A 16,700-nucleotide genomic window follows, 5' to 3' on the forward strand; every position below is an offset into this window, starting at 1 on the left:
TACAGTTTATATCCATGACCGCCAGGGCTCTGCTGGCACAGGTTAGTGTAGCATCACATCATACAGAAGTAAATGCCCAGTGCGTAAGGACAAGGCCTTAATAACACCAGTGTTGTTCTGTCGCTCAGTACCTGGCATTCTGAAACATCTGTCACCAAAGCGCCGCTTCAAACCCTGGCTATTCACAGACCGCTATCCCAAGATTCAATGCAGCTGAGGATGAGGATGCACAGGACAATCATACAAATGTAAATTCCACATTTTCTCTGTCTTTTCCCTATAATGTACACATCCTACAGTTTTCTACAAAGTGAAAAGTGAATTCTTATTTTCTGATGAAGTTTATTTGTCTTTTCACACAGCTCCTCAAGCTCTTCCTCTTGTTGGCCAAAATATGAAGTTAAAAGGTTTTCTGGATGGATCTGGAGCAGGTATGAGGAGACTATGAGCGCATGACCAGTAGCCTTGAATAAGAAACTGAGAATCACACATCCTTGTTGATTTATTGGGCACAGTGTGAGCAGTGTGTGTTGGTGTTGATTTATTGGGCACAGTGTGAGCAGTGTGTGTTGGTGTTGATTTATTGGGCACAGTGTGAGCAGTGTGTGTTGGTGTTGATTTATTAGGCACAGTATGAGCAGTGTGTGTTGGTGTTGATTTATTAGGCACAGTGTGAGCAGTGTGTGTTGATGTTGATTTATTAGGCACAGAGTGAGCAGTGTGTGTTGGTGTTGATTTATTGGGCACAGTGTGAGCAGTGTGTGTTGATTTATTAGGCACAGTGTGAGTAGTGTGTGTTGGTGCTGTTGTGTGTTGCAGTGATTAAGGATGAGAAGCTGCTGTCGTGGCCCCCAGGCTAGGAGGGACTCTTCCTGGGGGACCCTGGGGCCCATGGGCCAGCCTACAGCAGGGATGTACCCCTGCAGAGAGACACAATTTGTTTAAAACTGTAAAGCGCTGTATGATTCTTCTTGGAATTTTGCCTTGTTTTTTTTTTTTTTTTGCTGCTTTTTTTCATTTAACAGAAATAACTGGTACATTTATCAACACAACAAAAATATGTTAAATTTAAAATTACATGAACATTACATTGCAATCATATTTTTTTGTAGTTTTTTTTTTTGAACATTTGAAGAACCTCATGGTCCTGACTTGTAACTCAGTCAGTCAGTCAGTCAGTCGATCAGTCACTGACATTTAACAGGCTGAAGATTCTCCACAAGGGGGAGCTATTAGCCCAGATGCTACCTTGTATCAATGACACTTTGTGTCCTGGTGATGAAATGGCTGTTTGTTGAGGTGGTTTAAGTGAAACGCAGAAAAGTACAGAAGTAAATGTAAAAAATAAAAGTGCTGACAGTCTGTGGTCATGGTGGTTATTTCTATAGGGAACCCTGAAAAGAGTTAAAGCAGCGCAGGTTTGAATAGTACCTCCCAGCTCATATACTAATGGCCACACTTTTCACTAAAATGCTGCAGTACTGTTAAGTGCCACTAGATGGCTCTTTGAACCCACTGTGAATCTTCGACCAAGGTTGTACAATGCTTCACGTCACTGCTTTGCTTCCAGATATTTGGTCATCTGAAATGGTTCAAATGATTTACACAATTCCCAAGGGTCCAGGATACATTTAATGTCAAGAAAGAGCAAGTGATTGCCATGTATTCCTAATGAAAGCATTTCTGAATTTCTAACTTCATAATACTAATTCTTTCCAGTGTTTTAAACAGGCCTTTGTGAAATGGATGGGTGTCTGTCACTGGAACAAGAGATTCTCAGAATTAGACATTCCAGATTTGAAGAGGCTGTTTTTGTACACAGCCATTCCACCTCAGTCATCTGTACAACACACTGAAGCAAAAGCCATCATCTCTAATATGCCCATATATTTACACTCGCGACTAATTTGTGGATATCTCGGCTGCACCTAATAAAGTCATAGAGTTATGCTGCATTGGACTACACTGGGTGTTGTAGGGAAAAAAGGTAGTCACATGACCTTCCTTCAGCGCTATTGCATTAATTACACTTAATTTAATGTGGTTTCCATGGAGAGCACTAACTGCTCACTTACAACTGAGTCTGATCACTAGGTCTTAATGTACTTACATCTGAAGCTGATTATAAGTCTTAATTTGTTTACAGCTGAAGCTGATCAGTAGGTCGTAATGCGTGTACAACAGAAGTTGATCAGATCTTTGGTGAATCTGAAGGTTCTGTTAAGTCACATACTTTTTTGTGCTCAAAAACCTAATGAATGTTTAAATGTAGACTATGCACGATGCTTGAAAACATAATAAAAATAACCATGCTAAGGCATATCTTTCAGAAATTTCTTCAACTTTTACCTGTATATTTTTTATTCTAAAATGTGTTCCGGACGTTTCTGGGCACGGCATTCTGTGTGGGCAGGGGTGAGCGCGGCTACAGAACCTGTGGTTTGGGATCAGAATCCAGCAAAGTGTTTGTTGCTACTTAGCTGCTAAAAAGCCTAGCTACAGCAAAGCAAAAACACAAGCTGTTCAAAAACTAGAGTCAACCCTAGAATTCATTTTCATCGGTGGCGTCAGCTGAAGTTCGCCAAGGGAATGAAAAGCGACGTGGAGTTGGCCTGTTTTCTGTCGCACCTGTAAGTCATTTACTTTTAGCTAGATAGCTATGTTAGGCAGCGGCTAGATGCCCGAGGTTGGTGAGCTTTTGAATTCGGTTCCGCCATGAAGATGTCTTCCTCCCTATGGGAACTGCTGTTACTGTTTATAGTTGCAACTTGACTAGCTTGGTAATTCACCATCATTTATTTCAATCGGGAACTGAATTGAATGCTATCTAGCTACGTGTAGCCAACCTCACTAACAAAGTGTACAAAGTTGCAAACAAAGACCCCGGTCCTAATTAGGGTTCACTGATGATAAATCGCAGAATAAACTAGACATATTTCAATAATTCATTTCTCTGTAACTCTATACTTCAGGGATGTAACAATGCAATATTTCATTACATTTTATTTGGTAGCGGCTTTGACGGAAGCAACGCACAAAGACTGCATACCAAAGGTCGTTGGAACAACTACAGAACACAGGTCAGGTAAGGTAGCTACAATTAGCATAAAGTAGCCTACCAGTTATCCATTGACATATATTATTTTATATTTGAGAAAATAAAGAGGCTAATATTTGAATTGGATACGGATACATTTTTGAAAACGTCATTCACGTCAGTGTATTAGCTAGCAATAATGTACCTATGGTCTGCTACTTATTGCACACATGATTCTGTGTTTACATCCCAGTTCTAACGAAATGTCTAGAATTGATAAATGCTGAACGAGGAAACACACCAAATAGCTGCACTACAGAGCTCACATATTGCTCTCGTGTAAAAGATCATTATAACACTGCCTAATTGCTGTTAGCATCTATACCTCTGACCAGCTCACCTCTTTGCTTGACATTTTGCTGCTAGCGCTCGAGGGTGCATCCTCAACAGAGGTGTGGGTGGGGTTGAGGAGGAGACAAACAGAGTCTAGAAGGGCAACAAAAACCTGAGTAGTATACCTTTAAGTCGCTCCAGCTGGGTATAGTGGGGGTTTTTTTTATAGTGAAATTTTCAGTCAGCCTGGTCACACAATGTGCATCACCTTAAATGTGTTTTGGAAATCCACAGACAACATGAATTACTGTAAAGTTGGTGTTTTTAACAAAACAAGCATCCAGCGAACACAATCCACGGTAATATTTAGTCAAACAAAAGTGTTAACTCAGAGATGCATTGACAGAATATCCATTGTTTACTTAGCTATTCTTCTGAGGGATCATCAATGTTGTACGTTTTGAATGTTGTTATCTCCAGTTTGTATAGTCTCTGAAAAAAAGAGTAGTCAACCTTCAAGCTTCTCTGACTAATAGGCTATGGCCAAGCAGTCCCTCCCTATAGCCGATAGGACCCATTGTGCGCCAGCAACGCCTCGAGCTGGACAGTGTACGATCTGCCCAGTACACAGTCAGCCAATGGGGAGATTTTATAGCTGTTGAAATTACGTTTCTAGCCGTGTACAGTTTGTTAGGCTTGCATCTAATGACGTTTATTGTTTCTCCTGCATAAACAAACCATAAGTTAAGTATGCATGCTGAATATGTTGTGCACTGGAAAAGTGAACTACTTTTAAGCATACTTACTCCACTAGCATATAACATACAATATATAGAAGCATAATATCTTTTGGTTACCAAGTGTCCTTTTGGAATCTCCAAATTGACTTTTTGGAAACCTGCCTAAGCATAGCTCAGACAAAACAAAGCAGAACGCTCATTTTTGGTGGTATTGTCATAGAATTTGAACCAGGATTTGTCCAATGTTGCGGCTGTGGCTGTGTTTGTGTTTCTAAGCCCACCAGGCACAGCCACAAACATTAAAAAAAAAGGTGAGAAAAAAACATTGAGCTACTGTTACTTTGTTTCAGTAATATTTAGAATAATTCTAGAATAGAACAAGCTCCCAAGGGCTACCTTTCAAGAGAGGCCAGGATTATGCCTGTAGTCAAAAGGGGTTCAAGAATAGTAACCATTTTGTACATGTCATTTTCAGCCATGTGTTTAAAAAAGGGGAAATGCAGCAGTAGTTACAGGGATATTATATTTGAGTCTTAATGTTTGTTTTTGACCGGTCCAGACGATTGTATGTGAATAAGCATATTTTATTATCTGTGAATAAATATATTACTGAGGTTTCTGGCAACCGGCTGGCCTTTCAATGGCAGCTATAGCGCAATGTGAGGTTTTTTTGTTTTAAAGCACATAAATACTCTTCAAGTTACTCTAATAATGTTACATGTTTCTGGAGGCTGTACGTATGCATAATACCTGATTCTTCTTCTTCTTCTTCAAAAAAAAAAAAACAAGAACAACAAAAAAGAAAAGAAAAACATTTAATTGGGTTTTTGGCTGGAATTCAATTTTTATTTAATCAACTCTCTTCCACACACAAAAACTTTTCCCACATTGTGTACTCTAGCAGTAGCTCCAAGACATGCCACATTTTATATTTGACATTTTTTTAATCAATGGAAACTGCAGCTCATTTTTTTTTTGTTCTTACGAAATGATATTGTGGCATGGCGAAAGAGTGGATAGCACGTGGCCTGTCTGTGTGGAGTTTGCATGTTCTCCCCATGTCCACAAGGGCTTCCTCCCACAAGCCAAAGACATGCGATGGGCTAATTGTAGACTCTGAATTGCCCATGTGTGAGTGAATGGTATGTGAGCCCTGCTATGGATTGGTGACCAGTCCAGGGTGTATTCCTGTCTCTCACCCACTGCATGCTGGGATAGGCCCCCTTGCAGCCCTGACCAGGAATGAGCTGGTTTGATAACAGATGGATGGATGTATAGCTTGACCTTGGTCAGGTATAATTGTATATGCTACTTCCAGTTTCATAGCAGGTTCTGCCTAGTAGTCAATCCATAACTCTTGAGGTAGGCATCTCTGTCCTCTTCCTGTGCTTGGTGCGTAACGTCAGTCATTTTTAAAAATGGGGGCTGTGCCTAAAACAGATCCATGCTATTTCCACTTTACATTGGTTAGGGAGTGGAACTCGCAGCCCCCTGGCTGTGCTACACTGTTGAGCACTTCCCTCCAATGGTATCAGATGGTGGTGGCCGTGTAGCACTTTGGCTACGGAACTGTGCTCATTACTCAGAGGTTGCTTGTTCAAATCCCAGAAAGGGCACAGCCTTGAACAAAGAACATGAATGGATGTGTTTCAGTGTTCAGTGTATAACTGGTTTGCAGTGTAAATATAAGCTGTGTAAGTCACTGAATAAGAATGTTTAATAAATCGTGTAACCTAACCAAAACGGCCAATCCAATGTAAGTGATATAAATAATATTTTGGCTGCAATGGTTATTCATTATTTACCTCATGTAAACACCTTGCTTGTTACTGAATGGAAGTATAATTCATATGAAGAAAAAATGTATCCAAAAAAAATAAATATATATCTGACATGACCATGGCACTGTAAACTAGAGCTCATTGAGCGTCAGCAGAAGTTCACATTGTAAGCAGAGGTCACTGCAGTTATGGCTCAATGGACTGTTTCCCTACAAGGGGTCAATCAAACAAGTGCATTTCATAAAGGTATGGCAAAGTAATTTTAATTTTATATGAATCCTTCTCTGTGACGGTACGGGTGCTGGGACCCAGGCGCAGAGTGGAAAAAACACGAAACTCAAAGGGGAGAAAATTAACAAAGACTTTACTTACAGAAAGGCAAACACACGGAACAGAAAAGGACACGAAGGGCAAAAACACAAACTCAAAAAATCTAAATAAGGCAAACAAACAGGGAACAGAAAGGACACGAAGGGCAAAAACACAAACTCAAAAAATAACTAAATAAAACAGAAAACAAGAGGAACTCACAAACATGGGCAGGGCAGAACACAGGCAGGTAGCAGACAAGGGCAGGTCAAACAAAACACAAGTCAGAACAAACACAGGCAGGTACATACGCTTGAAACCAACAGATATCGGGAACAAACACAGGCAGGTACATACGCTTGAAACCAACAGATATCGGGAACAAACACAAGGAACCAGCACCCGAGTCAAGGGAACAGAGAACTTAAATAGACAGGGGTAACAAGACACAGGTGAACTCAAAAAACAATCGAACCAGAAGGAGGGGATAAGACAGGTGGGAACAATGATGGGATAACGAGACAATGAAACAATCATACAATTAACAGGGGGGGAGCAGGACACAAAACAGAAGTGCCGCCATCTGGCGGCCCAACAGGGGAAACACAGACAGGAAAACAGGACCATGACAGTACCCCCCCCCCCAAGGGACGGCTCCTGACGTCCCAGGAGGCCGACCCGGGGAGGGAGTCAACAGAGGGTGGGGGCTAGAGACAAGACTCAGACAGGAACAGGGACTGGACACAGAACTGGGGCAGGAACAGGACTGGACTAGACAGGACAAGACTCAGGGCTGGACTGGACAGGACAGGAACAAGACAAGAACAAGACTCGGGGCTGGACGGGAACTCGGGGCTGGACGGGAACTCGGGGCTGGACGGGAACTCGGGGCTGGACGGGAACTCGGGGCTGGAAACAGGACTCAGGGCAGAAACAGGACTGGACAGGAACAGGACGGGACACAGGACTGGAACGGGACGCAGGACTCGGGACTGGACTAGGACGGGGGAACAGGACTCGGGACTGGGCAGGACCCGGGCAACACGGGGAGACTCAGGGCTGGGCAGGACCCGGGCGACACGGGGAGACTCAGGGCTGGGCAGGACTCGGGGAAACTCAGGGCCCGCACATCGGGCGACACGGGGAAATTCAGGGCCCGCACATCGGGCGACACGGGGGAAACTCAGGGCCCGCACATCGGGCGACACGGGGGAAACTCAGGGCCCGCACATCGGGCGACACGGGGGAAACTCAGGGCCCGCACATCGGGCGACACGGGGGAAACTCAGGACCCGCACTTCTCGGGCGACACGGGGAAATTCAGGGCCCGCACTCGGGCGACACGGGGAAATTCAGGAAACCAGGGGGGACTTGGACAGGGGCAAGGCAGACATACAGGACTGGACTAAGGTGAGGTGGACACAGGACTGGACTGGGGCGAGGTAGACACAGGACAGCAACGAGACGGGGCACGACAACACAGGACTGGGTTGGACAAGACTGAGGGGGAAACAGACTGCCAGATACTGGCACAATCGGGAGACCTACAAGGACAGACACAGGGACAAGCAGGCGGGGAGGCACACGGCGACACCGACGGACACACAAAGGGACAGGCAGACAGGGAAGGCGAGGGGGGAGCCCAACAACTGACATAGGGACTGACACACAGGCAAACAAGACAAAACACACGCGGACTGGCACACTGACAGACAGGCAGACAGGCGGGCAAACACGTTGGCCGATGGGCTGACGGCTTGGGGGGCAGACAAACAGGCCAACAAACTGGCTGACACACATACGGGTAGACCAACAGACAAACAGGCGGGCAGACAATTAGACAGGGGGGCCGGGGAACACACGGACACACGGTTGGGAGGACGAACACCAAAGGGAGAATGGACACCAGGGGGAGTGACGAGGCTGGGGGAGGGACGACCACTGGGGGGAGGACGGACTCCGGGGAAGAGACGATCACTGGGGGAAGGACCGACACCGGGGGAGAGACGACCACTGGGGGGAGCGAGAACACTAGGGGAAGCACGAACGCCAGGGGGCAAGGTGTGGACACTAGGGAGAGCAAGAACACTAGGGGAAGAACGGACACTGGGGGGCGCGAGAACACTAGGGGGAGCACGAACGCTAGGGGGAGAACGAACGCCAGGGGGAGAACGAACGCCAGGGGGAGCACGAACGCCAGGGGGAGCACGAACGCCAGGGGGAGCACGAACGCTAGGGGGCAAGGCAGGCGGCTTAGCCTGCGGGGCGGCCAGAGCAGTCTGCGGCGGCCCCTGCGGGACAACACATGGGACCGTTGTCTTCTCCGGGGCTCTGGACGGCTCTGGAGGCCTCTCCGGAGCTCTGGACGGCTCCGGAGGCCCCCCCGGGACTCGAGGCGGCTGCGGAGGCTCCCCTGGGGCTTGAGGCGGCTCCGGAGGCCCCCCCGGGGCTCGAGGCACAAGTACAGCCCGAAACTTGGGTGTAGCAGGCGGCCTCCGCGGAAGGGTCAGAGCAGGCGAGGCCTCCGGGGCTGGAGGCTGCTCTGGGGGCCTCTCCGGGGCTCGAGGCGGCTCTGGGGGCCTCTCCGGGGCTCGAGGCGGCTCTGGGGGCCTCTCCGGGGTTCGAGGCGGCTCTGGGGGCCTCTCCGGGGCTCGAGGCGGCTCTGGGGGCCTCTCCGGGGCTCGAGGCGGCTCTGGGGGCCTCTCCGGGGCTCGAGGCGGATCTGGGAGCCTCTCCGGGGCTCGAGGCGGATCTGGGAGCCTCTCCGGGGCTCGAGGCGGATCTGGGAGCCTCTCCGGGGCTCGAGGCGGATCTGGGGGCCTCTCCGGGGCTCGAGGCGGATCTGGGGGCCTCTCCGGGGCTCGAGGCGGTTCTGGGGGCCCCTCCGGGACTTGAGGCAGAGCAGGCCGTGATGGCCGCTCCGGGACTTGAGGCAGAGCAGGCCGTGAAGGCCGCTCCGGGACTTGAGGCAGAGCAGGCCGTGAAGGCCGCTCCGGGACTTGAGGCAGAGCAGGCCGTGAAGGCCGCTCCGGGACTTGAGGCAGAGCAGGCCGTGAAGGCCGCTCCGGGACTTGAGGCAGAGCAGGCCGTGAAGGCCGCTCCGGGACTTGAGGCAGAGCAGGCCGTGAAGGCCGCTCCGGCACTCGGGGCAGAGCAGGCCGTGAAGGCCCCTCCGGCACTCGGGGCAGAGCAGGCCGTGAAGGTCCCTCCGGCACTCGGGGCAGAGCAGGCCGTGAAGGTCCCTCCGGCACTCGGGGCAGAGCAGGCCGTGAAGGTCCCTCCGGCACTCGGGGCCGAGCAGGCCGTGAAGGTCCCTCCGGCACTCGGGGCAGAGCAGGCCGTGAAGGTCCCTCTGGGACTTGGGGTGGAGCAGGCTGAGGGCCCTGCCATCTGGGCTGGGCAGGGGACAGGAACACAGACCACAGCTGTAGGGAACCCGGCTGGGCAGCCGGACGGGACCGGCGGGACCCCCGCGGGCCGGACCCTGGGAAGATTGCAAGCCGCGACCCCTCAAAAGGGTCAGGATCCGCCGGCTGATCAGCTGGAGGTCTGGCCGACCGGGAGGCAGCCCGACCACGGCGCCTCCGCGACCGCCCGCCCCGGGCACTGGGAGGTTGAAGCTCCCACCACCCCGATGGCATTTTAAACAAAAAAAAAAAAAAAAAAAACCTCTGCTGGGTCCCAAACTGGCTGGTTCCTTCTGTGACGGTACGGGTGCTGGGACCCAGGCGCAGAGTGGAAAAAACACGAAACTCAAAGGGGAGAAAATTAACAAAGACTTTACTTACAGAAAGGCAAACACACGGAACAGAAAAGGACACGAAGGGCAAAAACACAAACTCAAAAAATCTAAATAAGGCAAACAAACAGGGAACAGAAAGGACACGAAGGGCAAAAACACAAACTCAAAAAATAACTAAATAAAACAGAAAACAAGAGGAACTCACAAACATGGGCAGGGCAGAACACAGGCAGGTAGCAGACAAGGGCAGGTCAAACAAAACACAAGTCAGAACAAACACAGGCAGGTACATACGCTTGAAACCAACAGATATCGGGAACAAACACAGGCAGGTACATACGCTTGAAACCAACAGATATCGGGAACAAACACAAGGAACCAGCACCCGAGTCAAGGGAACAGAGAACTTAAATAGACAGGGGTAACAAGACACAGGTGAACTCAAAAAACAATCGAACCAGAAGGAGGGGATAAGACAGGTGGGAACAATGATGGGATAACGAGACAATGAAACAATCATACAATTAACAGGGGGGGAGCAGGACACAAAACAGAAGTGCCGCCATCTGGCGGCCCAACAGGGGAAACACAGACAGGAAAACAGGACCATGACATTCTCAGAGTAAAGGTGTATGTTATAGAGACACTACACAATCAGGATATTATAAATGCTGAAAAAGAATGAAATCGTACCAAATATGTATGTGACATAATGTGTATTCCATGGTTACAAATAAGAATTGGTTTTCAGTACCCTGCAATAATATGGATTGGCAGTTAAAGGCGTCCAATTTAAAAATCTTAAAAACTAAGAGTGCCTTAAGGAGGGGCACAGGCCTACTGAGTTATTCCGGCTTTTTAATAACATTCTACAAATTTAATTAAACCAGATTCATGCAAGGCAAGTGCCGACCCCATGAAAGGAATACATCAAACCAGACTTAAACAAAACATTTAGAGAAATGTTTTTAAAATGCTTCTTTATTCGTACTGAATGACAGACATTTTGCTCTGAGGATGTGAAAGCCTTTCAGGATACCCTAAGCTTTGCAGGTGCACTATATTAGCCTAAAGTGCTCCCTGATCTATCTTTGAACACACACGTACATTTGCATATGAATACAGGGAAGCTGCCCTCCTTTTTCAAGATCTTTCTATTTATTAGTCTCTACACTGACCCAAATGTAAACAACTATTCATCCTATGCCTTTGAAGTAAGCCATGCTGAAGACATACACCAAAATCCTTTTTATTCATTACATGTGCCAATTAAAAGATGTTTTAATGCTATGTCAATTTCAAATCTCTTAAAAATAAAGGGAAATGAGAATACGTTACGGTCTTGTGACTCCATTGGTTTTGTAAAAATAGTGCTAGCTGGTCAGTGTCAGTACAGTAGATGCTACAGTGGGTGCTACTGACCCAACATACTCTTGACATTTGAGGCTTGAAGCTAACAGCTTTATCATGCTAACAACTTTGCGATATAATTAGCTGGCTAACTAAATGGCACAGCTAACTAATATTACATTAGAAGCAAAATGTATAATTAGCATTAGAAAAACACCCCAGCAGTTTAATATGGTTTTTAAAATTTGGAAATAGTGTAACAACTGCACAGAAGGAGCAGTCCCAGGGGCTTAAAATCCACTGCCTGACATAGATACATGAAACCAACCCAAGCATTAGAACCATTGGTGTCCCTCAGAAAGTAATTTAAACAAATTTCTCACTTCTTTTCCGATTGTTATTAAGTGTCCTCTAATCTAGATTAGCTACCTAGCAACTCATTAATTGTAGTCACTTAGGAAGTGATCTTATCCGAAGTGATATGCAGGGCTTTCAATCTGTTTATATACAGTCCATTTATATGGATGAGTAGTGCTGTGCCTCACTTGGAAACAAACCTGCAACCTTAGTGTTGTGGGACGACATGCCTTGCCATTATGCCAGGGCTGGTCAGCTCTGTTCCTGGAGATCTACCATCCTGTAGGTTTCACTCCAACCCTAACAAAGCGCACCTCATTCAACAGCTAGAGCAGGGCTGCCCAACCCTGTTCCTGGAGATATACTGTCCTGTAGGTTTACACTCCAACCCTAACAAAGCACACCTCATTCAACAGCTAGAGCAGGGCTGCCCAACCCTGTTCCTGGAGATCTACTGTCCTGTAAGTTTTCACTCCAAACCCAATAAAGCACATCTCATTCAACAGCTGGAGCAGGGCTGCCCAACCCTGTTCCTGGAGATCTACCATCCTGTAGGTGTTCACTCCAACCCTAAAAAAAGCACACCTCATTCAACAGCTAGAGCAGGGCTGTACCCTGTTCCTGGAGATCTAACATCCTGTAGGTTTTCAGTCCATCCCCAACAAAGCACACCCCATTCCTGCAGGACCTACAGGATGATAGATCATCAGGAACTGGGAATCACGGCATTATGCTATGCTTCCACCCTAATTTTGTCATCTTTAACAAACACCCATGTTCGCATTACCAATTTTGCCTATGTTGGAGGTTTATTAAACAGGCTCTGAAATACCTTAGCGGCTCAATGAGAACGTAAGTTGACACTGAAGCAAGGACTGAAAGTCAGACAGTGTCTTAAATAGCCTTGCCTGACGCAGGTGGCCGAAATCACAGCATAGGGAGGAATAATTGGAAACAGGTGCATCCAATGAGGTAATAATCAGGCCGGGAGGCCAAAAAGGGAACTGCAACCCAAACCCATGACATACAGTCTGTGAACAGTGTGGACTTACAGTCTGTGAACAGTGTGACCAGTGTGGCCTTACAGTCTGTGACCAGTGTGACCCATGTGAACAGTGTGGACTTACAGTCTGTGAGCAGTGTGGACTTACAGTCTGTGACCAGTGGGGACTTATAGTCTGTGAACAGTGTGACCTTACAGTCTGTGACCAGTGGGGACTTATAGTCTGTGAACAGTGTGACCTTACAGTCTGTGACCGGTGTGGACTTACAGTCTGTGAACAGTGTGGATTTACAGTCTGTGACTTGTGTGACCAGTGTGGACTTACAGTCTGTGAACAGTGTGGACTTACAGTCTGTGAACAGTGTGGATTTACAGTCTGTGACTTGTGTGACCTTACAGTCTGTGACCAGTGTGGACTTACAGTCTGTGAACAGTGTGGATTTACAGTCTGTGACTTGTGTGACCAGTGTGGACTTACAGTCTGTCAACAGTGTGGACTTACAGTCTGTGACCAGTGGGGACTTGCAGTCTGTGACCAGTGTGACCGGTGTGGACTTACAGTCTGTGTCCAGTGTGACCCGTGTGAACAGTGTGGACTTACAGTCTGTGAACTGTGTGGACTTACAGTTTGTGACCAGTGTGGACTTACAGTCTGTGACCAGTGTGGACTTACAGTCTGTGAGCAGTGTGGACTTACAGTTGGTGACCAGAAATACATACAGTCTAATAATAATTTTGTGCACGCATCCAACAAATGAAATAATAAATCTGTGAAACTACTATAGGCCATTCATTTCAGATGCATTGTGTTGTTGTTGAGAAACATTAAAAAACATGACAAATTTAAATACTTTTCACTAGACAACTTCTATCTTTACAAGTCCAGGCCCATACTGCAATGAATGATGCCTCTAAAAGAGCTCTTTGTTGATTTACTACCTTCAGTGTTGATGCTTATTAAAGGATTGGGATCAGCTGATATGGATCAGAGAGGAAGCACATATCCTCGTTCATCATTTACATTATTAAGTGTAGCCTCGTTTAATGCACTTAAACTCCTATCAATCACTTTACTGCCAAACTACACTTGAATGCCAGTGAGTCTCTGGTCTTAATACAAGACCCATATCTACTGTGGTGAAACCTGCACTTCAAGGGACATTCAGAAAAACTAAACCATATTTAGGAAAATATTTTCAATGTAACATGTTTCTGTCTTTTGAGACACTTGAATTATGTCAAAAAATCAAAATACTTAAAACTTTTTTCCTGCTGGGTCTCAGAAGGCAATCTAAAACAAAATGCCCAGCGTAAAATTAATAGCACGCTTTTAATACTTTAAACGGTGATGTAACTCATGAGGTCCTTGCTGGACTAGTATTACACTGGTATAATTTTATTAACACTTATAATTTGCTCTGTGTGTTTGGAACGGTGTTTGCTTTTTAGGTATGTCTATTATCGTAATTATGTAATATCATAAATCATCAACAATCATGGTGTATGCATTAGGTATGTCCCAAGAGTCAAAAAGAAAATGTAACGATAGATTGTGACATCAGTTATGTCCAGCTGGTGAGTGACATCAGGGGCAACATAGCTCAGGAGGTAAGAGCAGTTGTCTGGCAATCGGAGGGTTGCCGGTTCGATCCCCCGCCCTGGGCATGTCGAAGTGTACCTCAGCAAGACACCTAACCCCTAACCCTCCCAATGAGCTGATTGGTACATTGCATGGCAGCCTTTCACCATTGGTGTGTGAGTGTGTGTGAATGGGTAAATGAGAGGCATCAATTGTAAAGCGCTTTGGATAAAAAATTGTGATCACCATTTACCATCATGATCACATTCCCCAGGGCTTCCTCAGAAAGAATCTGGCATGGAGATTCTGTTCCCCTTAATTTGTTTTCTATTACATATTTAACTGATAAAATTTAGTATATGCAATGTCTCAATCTTTCAATCAGATTAAATAAACCTTGTCAGTTACCATGTTCTTTGGAATGTTATGATCACACAACACACAGCAACCTTGTATAATCAAGACATAGAATTTTCTTTTTCTTTTTCTCAACATAAAATGCTGAGCCTTTTTCTCCATTTACCAACAGAATGCTAAACCATTTAATCATTGGATGGTGACAGTGTAACATCACAGTTAACATCACAGTTACAGAGCCACCAAATGCCAAGCACTGAGCGTGAGGTACACTAAATAACCGAGATCACAAGCTCTTATGCTTGTCATCCTATTTCACACACAGGTAACACAGGTAACACCACCTGCCCCACCTGTCTGCAATCACAACCTCCCCCAACCTGAGCCTCATGTCCCCTACAGGGGACAGAGATTAATGGTTGAGTCTTAAGAGGATATTCTAAGCATGAGTTTGAGGAAGACACTTGATGTGCAGTTTTAGCAAGTAGAATGCAGGGTGCATGTTTGACATGGGTCATAGAGAGCTGGAGGTTTGCAGTTGGCAGCTGAACCTCCTATCCTGGGCACTGCTTCAACCAGTGATGTGGGTCACTGGCAGCGGAGAGTGGCGATCCTGGCCCTAACCCTCCCTAGTCCAGCCTGGCATGCTTCAACCAGTTATGTGTGCCCCCGCAGGGCTGCTGCCCACAGTCAGCACTGGCATGGCTGGAATTCCATCCCGAACTGTGGGGCCCATCCATTCGCTCAAACATTACCTTAACAGGATGAGCCACCCAGCAGCCCCAGTTGCTATGCCTTTGATGAGGTAGCTATTGTAAATGTGTCATTAGATTAAGGAGCTAGCCTGTTAGCATTCTCATCTCTGTAAATGGAGAGATACATATTGCCTCAGTATAGCGGCAGAGGCCATTAATAGCTAAATATGTTTCCAAAAATTAACGATTTCTTAATTAACCGAAAGCATGATCTCATTTGAGCTAGTACTGGCATCCCTGTTACCATCCAACAGCTAACTTGAATGATTTTTCAGTAATATTTCCTCAAATAAATGCAACTTAGTTCCTTTTAGCAGTTATGGTATTATCATCTAGCTTGAAAAAAGTGGCAAATGAATACCATTGCTCATAAGCAAATGATATTAATTCAATTTAGTAGCCCTACTATATTACCCAGGCCTTCATCTTTTATGCTATACCTTGTCACTACGCTAGGTTAGCTACTTTATTTTGCTAGCTACTTTTTTCAACATTTATTGTAATATTGTCATTTTCATTTTATTTTAATAGTATAGATTGTGTTACTATTGCTAGTCTTACTACTATGACTACAACTACCAACAGTAATAGTCTAGATGGTTACAGCAACGGCATTAGTAATAGGCTAAGTAGTTGTAATACGTTGTTAAGTTAATTTGATGTCAGTCAGATACGTATGAAGTCAGTGGAATAATTGCACCTCTAAGGTCTATCTATCAATCAACCATTCCCCAAATAGTAAATTGACTTTGAGCACACTTGCGCCATAAATGGCAAAGCGCATTTAAGTAAGGTTTGTTTAACATAACGTAACATAACGACGCAACGCAAACGAAAACACGAATCCAAGCTATCATAGGATATTACTTATATGGCACTAAATACACTCGAGCAGTTGCACTTGCAATCAAGTCACTAAGATGATAAAATAATGACATTTACCATTTTACATGAATTCTAAAGTCACGACCAACAAATTAGCCTACTTAAACTAAATTTTCAGGTCGTTGCTCGAAGACGCACCTAAAACAACACAAATCCTGATTCTCCCGTCTGGCCGTTACCGTGTGCCTTCCTCCGCTTTTATGCTTAATTTCAGCTAATGAAGGATAGCTGCTGCATTCAGAATTAAAAGTATAGGCTAATTAAGCAGCTTATTTGTGCAAACGCTGTAGCAAGTATAGCGTCTGAACCCCCGTTTAAGAACTCCTGCGTGTTTGTCTACGTTATGTAAAACTACCTTTACTTGCTTCTTAAAAGTCCTTCACAAATGAGAAAAGTCGTAGTCGCATTTTACTAGGCTAAAACAGTGAAAACAGAGAGTTTAAAGTGTCAAAAAGAGGGCCATAGGAGAGAT

At 45.7% G+C, this 16,700-nt stretch overlaps 1 long non-coding RNA gene across 2 annotated transcripts in view; it reads left to right on the forward strand.

Moving 5' to 3' along the window:
- The first annotated feature begins 16 nt into the window (after positions 1-16).
- The window catches only part of LOC135238375 (uncharacterized), a 36,725-nt gene continuing 20,041 nt past the window's right edge, over positions 17-16,700 (forward strand). The window contains exons 1-4 of one of the 2 annotated variants that reach the window (XR_010325099.1): positions 17-248; positions 363-431; positions 820-2,630; positions 3,014-3,085. This is a non-coding gene — a long non-coding RNA (uncharacterized LOC135238375). The remainder of the gene's footprint in view (positions 249-362; positions 432-819; positions 2,631-3,013; positions 3,086-16,700) is intronic. The other variant, XR_010325100.1, reaches the window with a different exon arrangement.

This window comes from Anguilla rostrata, chromosome 13, assembly GCF_018555375.3.
Source record: "Anguilla rostrata isolate EN2019 chromosome 13, ASM1855537v3, whole genome shotgun sequence".
In the NCBI taxonomy this organism is placed as follows: domain Eukaryota; kingdom Metazoa; phylum Chordata; class Actinopteri; order Anguilliformes; family Anguillidae; genus Anguilla; species Anguilla rostrata.